Here is an 8,647-nt window from a genome sequence, read left to right as displayed (position 1 = left end):
TTTGCATAAATAAATTATTATTATTTTATTTTAAATTTTGAGTGTTAATTAATTAATTTAAGTTTTTTATTATTTTTATTGAAGATAATCAATTTTTAAAAAGATTAATATGTGTAATAACTGTACTTTTTAATAAATATAAAGAATTTTATTATAGTAAAAACTGAAAATCAATCACACGGTGATGAGAAATATGACTGTAACATATATTCTAATATACTATTAGAATTTATTTTTTGGTTTCATTTTTTTATTATACAACAATTCATTGCAGCTGTTTATAAAAATACATTATTATTATTATTATTATTATTATTATTATTGTTATTATATCTTATGAAATATCATATTCAAACTGTTGTTAAATCAATAAATAAAATCAAATTATAAAAGAATATCACTTGTTATACTTATGTATTTGTTTTTTTCCTATGGAGTTTTAAAATAATTATATAATAAATAGTTTTGTAAAATAAAAAGATAAAATACTCAAATAAATTATGTTTCTTTTTAAAGTTATTAAGTAACATCGTCGTGAATACATTTTGTGGTGCCAATCAAATAAGACAAGGAAGATATATATATTTTTCTGGACGGAGGAAGTAAAAGTTTCTTCCCGAAAAAACTTTACATCCAATATATTTAAGAAATATTACATCGTCTCAATAGATCTTCTATCTTTGTTTTGACATAATTTTTTTAGATCGTATAATTAGAATAGTTTTTTTTTCCATTTTGTCCATATTATTATTATTATTATTTTGTCTTAAAAGGATTTTATAAATTGTATTTACGAAAACAAAAATGAAAAAATTGGTATTAGAAAAATGAAAAAAAAAAAAAAAAACATGTTTTTATAGTCATAAACTAAAAATAATAGTTAATATATTGACAATATAGACTATTAATTTCTGAAAAATCTTAGAAATAATAGCAAATATATTGAAAATATATTGGGATAGAGCCTAGTGTTGGACAAATCCTAGCTTCCCTATCATGAAAAGTGCTTATTGATTAATGGTGACAAAATCAACAACTATCTTCCAACATGTTGATTAATTGGCAATCTAACTCAATTGATTTCCAGATTGGCTACATGCTTTGCTATTTTACCATTTTAAATTCAAATCAATATTATTTACATTGTACAATTTTCAATAAAAATATATTATTTTCTTTCGCACAATATCATATCAAACTACTATTTAAACAAGAACTCAAATCAACATCTGATGTCAAATTATTTTCAAACCACAATTTTGTGAAAACTTAAGTTCTAAATTGATAACACATTGAAACATAGATAGAATACCAAAAGTGTTACTCCAAAGAAAGAAAAAAAAACATTAGGAGAAAATATCAAAATCCAAAAGACATCACGACAAAAATTGCAAAATTGTCCAATGCCCTTGTGATGTAAGAAGCACCAATTCATAGTGATGGTCCTAATTGTGCAAAAAGGCTCCTCCATTCAAAGTGATCTTTGTCCAAATACCACTAATTATATTAAAGTCAAACATGCAATAAAAAAGTGTTATGAAATATAATGCATGTAGGCACAATTTAATTATACACATCCAATGTATGTGCTTGATTCATAAGATCTTTCAATATATATAATGTAAAATTCCTCTCATGAATGTTTCTTGGTATAAGATCTATGATTCTTGAGTAGTTCTACAGTTTGAAATAAATTTTGTTTTATTCTTTAAAAATAATATACAAATGTCCATGCAATCTCATCGAACTTGTAGGATCTTCATCCATTGTTAATAACTTCATAAAAAAAAATGAAGAAACTCCAAGGATGTGATTATTCGTATTGATAAATGCAGAAAATCAGTCGACATATGGTAAAGAATCCTAGCTATGAAAGCCTTTGGAGAAGTAAAGGAGATGTTTGCATTAGCTAGAGATGAATGTGTAAAAACTTTTTGGTGTGTTTGCTTGTGAGTTTTGGAGTGGGCACTACAAAAAAATAATATATTTGTAACAGAATTCTGTCCCTAAAGTTCACGTAGTTAACGTAATTCCATTACTAATTCCGTGTCTAATGTCATTAGTAACGGAAAAAAATAGATTTAGAGACAAAAAAGTTTTGTTACAAAAATGATTTTTTCTTGTAGTGGGGGTTTGAGTTTGAAATATATAGTAAAATTTTAAATTATAATAATTGTTTGATGACTTATAAATAAATAAGTATTAATATGATATTCTTAATATAAAAGTAATTGGTAGTATAATATGAAAAATAAAAATGGAGGAGGAACTAATGAATAATAAAATCCAAATTAGAAAAAGATAATCAACTAAATTTTCACTGTTCATCAAATTTTTTCCTCAAAAAAAATATCAAATCAAAATTTATTTTTTATATTATACTAAAAATTAATTTTATATTTAGAATATCACATCAATACTTACTTACATTAATACTTACTTATATCAACAACTATCCAAATTCAAATTTTTTACTATACAAATCTCAATCCAAAATCCAAACCCCCAAACAATCTCACCTACTATCCTATTGTTCAATTAACTTCAAGTAGCTTGCATTTTTATAGTTTTAAATGTTTGTAATATATATTATATCAATAGAATTATCAAACTGCACAAGTTATTGATTATGGCATGTTGCTGAAATACAGTGAGGTGCATACCAATTATGATTATAAAGGAGCAATCTGAAAATATATTCAATGAACCTAGTTTATGCATCTTTTATTTTTATTTTTTTGGGAAAATTTGGTTTACATTTTGTATTTAAATAATATTTGATGAAATATTTTGTAATATATATATATCTTTTTAAAAATAATATAATATTCAAATAGTAAAATTTAAAAAAATTTGTTAAGTAAACACTGGAACTCTATATTATGAGTGTTGGGGCATATGCATAACGTAGGGGATGAGGATCCCGACCCATAAATTACTATCAGCACTTTACATATAGTTGACTTCGATTTGAGGCGAACCACTCAAAAATGGATGCTTTAATTAGTTTTCAACGTTGATTTTGAGTGAGATTCGCCCGCCATTGGATATTTTCCAACCCTTTCAATTCGATTTTCCAAGAATAAAAACCCTTTGCCCCATCCAATACAAATCACCCTTTATTTTATTTTTTTTTCTTAGAGAGAGAGAGAGAGAGAGAGAGAGGGGATTCACATGAAGATGATGGCTCTACTTCTTTTCCTGCTGCTATTAACTTCATCTCCTAATTATGGTTAAGAGCAATATATATGTTTCTTAGTTGTTATGTAGTCTTCTTACCATAAACAATTTGGTACTGTTAAAATTACTTACAAAACCCTATATATTGCACTCATGGATGCAGCAGGTACCTGTCAAGGCATCAGATCGGACATGGAAAGCATCCCTAATCTTCCACGCAAGGTCAGCACACAACATATTTACACTCAATATGATTAAGGCACTGAGACTGAGAGATACACACAGATATAATTAGGCTCATTAGTGGCATGAAGTCAGTCAGTTTCTATGATGAGATATATTATATAAAGATGAATCGTGGTAATTAGCAGTTGTAGTTAGGGTTCTTGACATCTGATATACTATAAATTTGCATTATTCAACAGATAATGAATAGAGAGTTGAGAAGCATGAAAGATTCAGTAGTAGTGCTGGATTACTGTCAAGGTGGACCAAACACTTCCCATGATCCGCCTGGCAGAGGCAAACACTGTTGACATATATATATATATATGTTCAAGAAATAATATAACCACTCATCACCCAAACACAATTTATGCGTTGTGAAATCATATTATATATTCCCAATCTCCATGGATATTATAAGTGATAAATCAATGGAGGTAAGGGCAATTGTTTGTGTCAACAATCTATTGGTAGTATTTGGGAGTTTTGAACTTAAAATAATTAAAAATTAAATATTTGGTATAGATATTTTATAAGAGTAAATAGTGTTAAAACTTTTAAAAGGGCATATGCAAACTGCAAATTGTCCATTCCTTGGCCAAAATGATATGCAGTATCTTGAATTTGTTGATTATGTTATGTTTAGAAGACAAATTTTCTTTTCTAATCATTTTTGTTGCCGTTCATCAGATAAAACTTACTCTTGGGGTTTGAAACCGTACCTCTCCTCGGGAATATAGATCTTTCATCAAGCCATTTATTTTTAAATTTGTTTAAAGTCCATGATTTTATGGTAACTTATAATACCAAAAAAATGGCCTTTCACCACGGCCCGAGGTTCGTGACAACAACATCGTAACAAATAGTGGTTTTAGTTACGTGAATATCCGTGACAAAAAAATATCATCCTGGTCAATGTTTCAAGTTTATTAGTTATGCAAAAAATATGTAACAAATAGGGAGATTGTAGACTTTGATTAAAATATATTAGTTATGATAGTTTTTCGTAACAACTGGTCAAAATAATATTAATTAAACAAAAATTTTACAATAAAAAAAAGGTAAAAATGCAAGTGCACTTTCACTCAACAGAAAAAAATAAACACAAACACGCTTCTAGAGATCTAGGGCATCATATTTCTCATTCCAGTACTTAGAAAAATCAAACAAATTTAGGGCATAATATTTCGTCCCCTCCAACGATCGACAACTCTCTTCTTTCTTTCGCCGACGAGACGCGCATAGTTGTGGGATTGAGCAGATAGTCCGGCGCCGGCATCCAAGTAATGTTTTAAAGTTTTCTCCCGTATTATTTGGTGTCGATTCACAGTTCTTCATCTTTTCCTATATGGAGAAATCAAATTAGGGAGTCTTAATATCCAGCTTCTTCCTCACGTTGATACAAAGCTCTGCTTTGGGGAGTATTTTTAGGTACGAACAAATTTCTTCCTCATCGTTACAATTTGTGTGTGAACATAGGTATTGAGCCCAAATTCAATTTTTCTTTATCGGTATATATTGTTCTTTCATTATATCTTGCGCTAACTCTCACATCTCACAAGGGTTTTCATATTTGACCTTGCAGTGCCAGGCTGCCCTGCCCCTTGTGCAATTTACTTTTTTTTATTCTAGATTTAAGATAGAACTATTATCAAAGTGATTCTTAATGTGTGTCTTCATTAATAACTCAGCTTCATAACGAAGATAATTCAATATTTTTATCACCACATTTTCAAATATGACTTTGCAAAAAATTAATAAAAGAAATGTGTATGTATGAAATGAAAAAAATTAAATATGAAAACTGGACAAAATATTAATAAATTTTAAATAACAAAATGAACCTGAAAAGCCACAGAGGCTTGTGGATTAAGGATTTATAGTGCGAATGCCAGAAATTGATGAATTGATTAAGCATCATATTAGAACGGTGAAATTGTAAATGGTGCTATTCAGACTACTCAAGTTTCTTTAGTAAACTTCTACCAGTCAATAAATGTTTTGGAAACAAAATAATTTTTGAAGTAGTGAATCAATTTCTGAATAGTATAATAAATATGATGTATGTGTGGAATGAAGAAGGAAATTAAACAAATGGGTTTCGTAACTAAGTCCATCTATTTCATTCCATGAATATATATATACACATGCACATGGTATGCATTATCATCTTCTTATCATTGTCTGTATGTCTGTTATTGAAAAACTTTTGTACTCATTACTGCTGCATTCATTAATATTAGACTGTTTCTTTCCTTAGTCCAGACATTGTTTTACCATTTCTTTAGTTAAATTGTTGTTGTGGGCTTAAATTAAATTAGGCGAGCTGTTCATTTGTTAATTATCTTAGCTGTTGTAAATTAGTTTAGTTTGATGTGTGATATATTAATTTAGTGAACCAACAGTCAATTTAGTTTGTAATGTATATATCTTAGTTGTTGTTGCAAATTTAATTAGTTCTAGCCTACCTAGTTAATCAATCTCATTGTAATTGTAATAGGCTTAGTTAGTTTAGATTGTTTAGGTTAAATTTCATTCCTTACTATGTATGTGGTACATTACATAGTTAATATAATCTACTGTTGTCATTATATTTAGGCTAGTTTAATTATGTTGCTCCTTGCTTGGTTAGTTGTTAATTAGTTAGCTTCGTTCCCATCAGAATAATAGCATTTCACACTAGTAATCCTTTCTTTTAGTTTTATGTACTTCAAATGTTAATTCTGCTCTATCTAGTATAATTATTGACTAATGTTTTCACTTCTTTTGACTTGTTCTTGTTGCCATAGTTTTGTTCCAAATCTAGATTTATTTTTTGTTCAAATTGTGGTTTATTAGATAGTCCAATTAGTGACCTATCAATTATCATCTCATTCATTATCCTCCACATGAACATATGTATTTATTTGCACATGACATGCATTATCATCTTCTTCTCATTGTCGTTTGTCTGTTATATCCATCTTGCACACAAAACTCCATATCCCTCTTGAAAATGCCTATTTTGCCATTTCTGCATTCAGACCAGCATATTCTCGGTGCACCATTATGATCTCAAATGCATTTCTACCAAGAACTACAGTAAAAAAATCAGATAAGGAATTCACATTCACATTCATATTATAGACTTATTGCATTCTAAATAGTAAATGTCAACAAACTTCACAACAAGAGTAGAAATGTTGAAATCACAACATAGTTGAGATCTGAAAAGGTGATCAAAACATTTGTATTCAGTCATTTTGTTAAAGGGGACTACACTATTTTCTGATGAAAAACAAAAACTAGAAGATATCAGATTAAACCCTGGGAAATTGACATAATTTAGTACATGCAATTGTGCAAGGAATCTTCAAAAAACTAAAGTCATATAGGAATATTGAAATCAACAGATCTCGTTGTACATGCATAAAATAATACATTTCACTTCATTTTAAATACTACGCCAACAAATTAGCCTTGATGATGCATAGTCCATTATTATAGTTTCCAATAGTACATATTAGAAAATGCATTAAATATATTCACCTATGCATGTATTGTTCGGATGTTCTTTTGGTGATTTATTGAGTTTAATCTGGGTGCAATTATTTTTTAATAAAGGAGAATCGGGTTTCCGATATTAAGACATGGTCTGATGCTAAACCACATATTGCATATTTGCATAATTAGGTCATTACAAGATTGCTACATTTTATTTACATGTACTTGTCCAATAAACTTTCATGATATATGCAATTCAAATAAGAGAAATTGTTACTATAACACAAAGTAAATGAGGCTAGAACAAAGTCGTGGTGAAGGCTAATTATTCATCAAAGACATAAGGGATGGGTATGCTAGGTTTAAAATCATAATGTCAACTTCAATATGCATAATCAAATCCATTTTTAGAAAAAAAGAACAAATTTAAATTAACAATATATGCAATGAGACAAAACCAACCTTTGTTGATTCTCCAGCCATATCTGAAAATAGAACTCTTATGCGCTTCAAAACTTTAGGTGCGAAAAGATGTTATTTTTGTGGACATAAGGAAAAAACCGCATGTATTGATATATCCCGCAGATGTAAAAATGGATTAATTAATTAACTAATTACTTAATTATATTAAATTTGCCATAATAGCATTATATATCCTTACTCTCTAGCATGCACATCGTTGTATTTTCTTCTTATTACTCACAACACTAGAGGAAGATGAAAATGTATAAGGTTGAGCTAAGAGCCATGAGAGTACCCTTCAGATTTTTTAGCACACTCAAATAATGTCTAGAATGGTTACATTTAGTATTCATTCTATCTTTTAAGGCAGGGTAACCGTGTGCGAATTTGCCCATATTTTAGGATATTATTTTGTAGTTTGAAATTAAGCTCAAATCTAATAGAACTCAAAGATTAAACTTGAAGCTCAATTAGAGTTTGTAAAAAAAATGGTTTGTAAATTCGATGTTGATGTGCAAAGACATTGGGGAATTCTTATATTGGTTGGTCAATTTTTTGGACCGTTTGAAAATCAGTTGGGTCAAATATTACACTTGAAATATCCCTTTTAATTAATGAAACTTTTTCCATATCCGCCCTCAAACGTAGAGATTTATCTCAAATCAGGTAAATTGTGTCTTTTCAATCTTCTACAATACTTTGGATTAAAGATTAAATGTATTATGGCCGTTAATTTTACAGCAAAATAGCATAAGAGTCAAGTTCAAAGAAATTAGTTGGACTACACTGGTTATGGAAATCTCCCGTAATTAAAAATCCATATTCGGTGCCTCGTGTCGAAAGCTTACCTAATATTATGATGGTCAGATAGATGACGCATCCTATAGTTGTTGTTATTATTATTATTATTATTATTATTATTTGACGAGAGATATCCTAAGATCTTAGAGTGTTTGGTTGTTTAAGTTACTGCACAAATGTCAGCCCTCTTAAGACAAAGTTTGATCTTAGAGCTCACAAATGCATCTTCCTTGGCTTCCCTACCGGTCAAAAAGGTTACATACTATATGACCTAGACCAAAGAAAACAAATAGTCTCCCATGATGTGATCTTTTATGAGAATCATTTCCTGTTCTCCTCATCTAATACCCATGCACCTCAATCCAGTCCTCTTCTTGACCTGAACCCTTTCAGTTTATCAGAAGACATGCCTTCTATCTCAAATATACGAACCACTCCTCACACACCAGTCTAACCAATCCAGCCTAACTTACCTTCAAACCAAACTTACTCTTAT

At 29.2% G+C, this 8,647-nt stretch overlaps 1 long non-coding RNA gene across 1 annotated transcript; it reads left to right on the top strand.

Moving 5' to 3' along the window:
* Window positions 1-2,999: 2,999 nt before the first annotated feature.
* On the top strand, window positions 3,000-6,198 carry LOC127255439 (uncharacterized). Its single transcript, XR_007839630.1, has 4 exons — window positions 3,000-3,232; window positions 3,344-3,402; window positions 3,606-4,836; window positions 4,991-6,198. It is a non-coding gene; the product is annotated as an uncharacterized LOC127255439 (long non-coding RNA).
* The last annotated feature ends 2,449 nt before the right edge of the window (window positions 6,199-8,647 follow it).

Source organism: Andrographis paniculata, unplaced genomic scaffold (genome assembly GCF_009805555.1).
Source record: "Andrographis paniculata isolate CXL003 unplaced genomic scaffold, ASM980555v1 Contig54END, whole genome shotgun sequence".
Classification (NCBI taxonomy): domain Eukaryota; kingdom Viridiplantae; phylum Streptophyta; class Magnoliopsida; order Lamiales; family Acanthaceae; genus Andrographis; species Andrographis paniculata.
The sequence above is the reverse complement of the archived record's forward strand: the minus strand, read 5'-3'. Positions and strand labels throughout refer to the sequence as shown.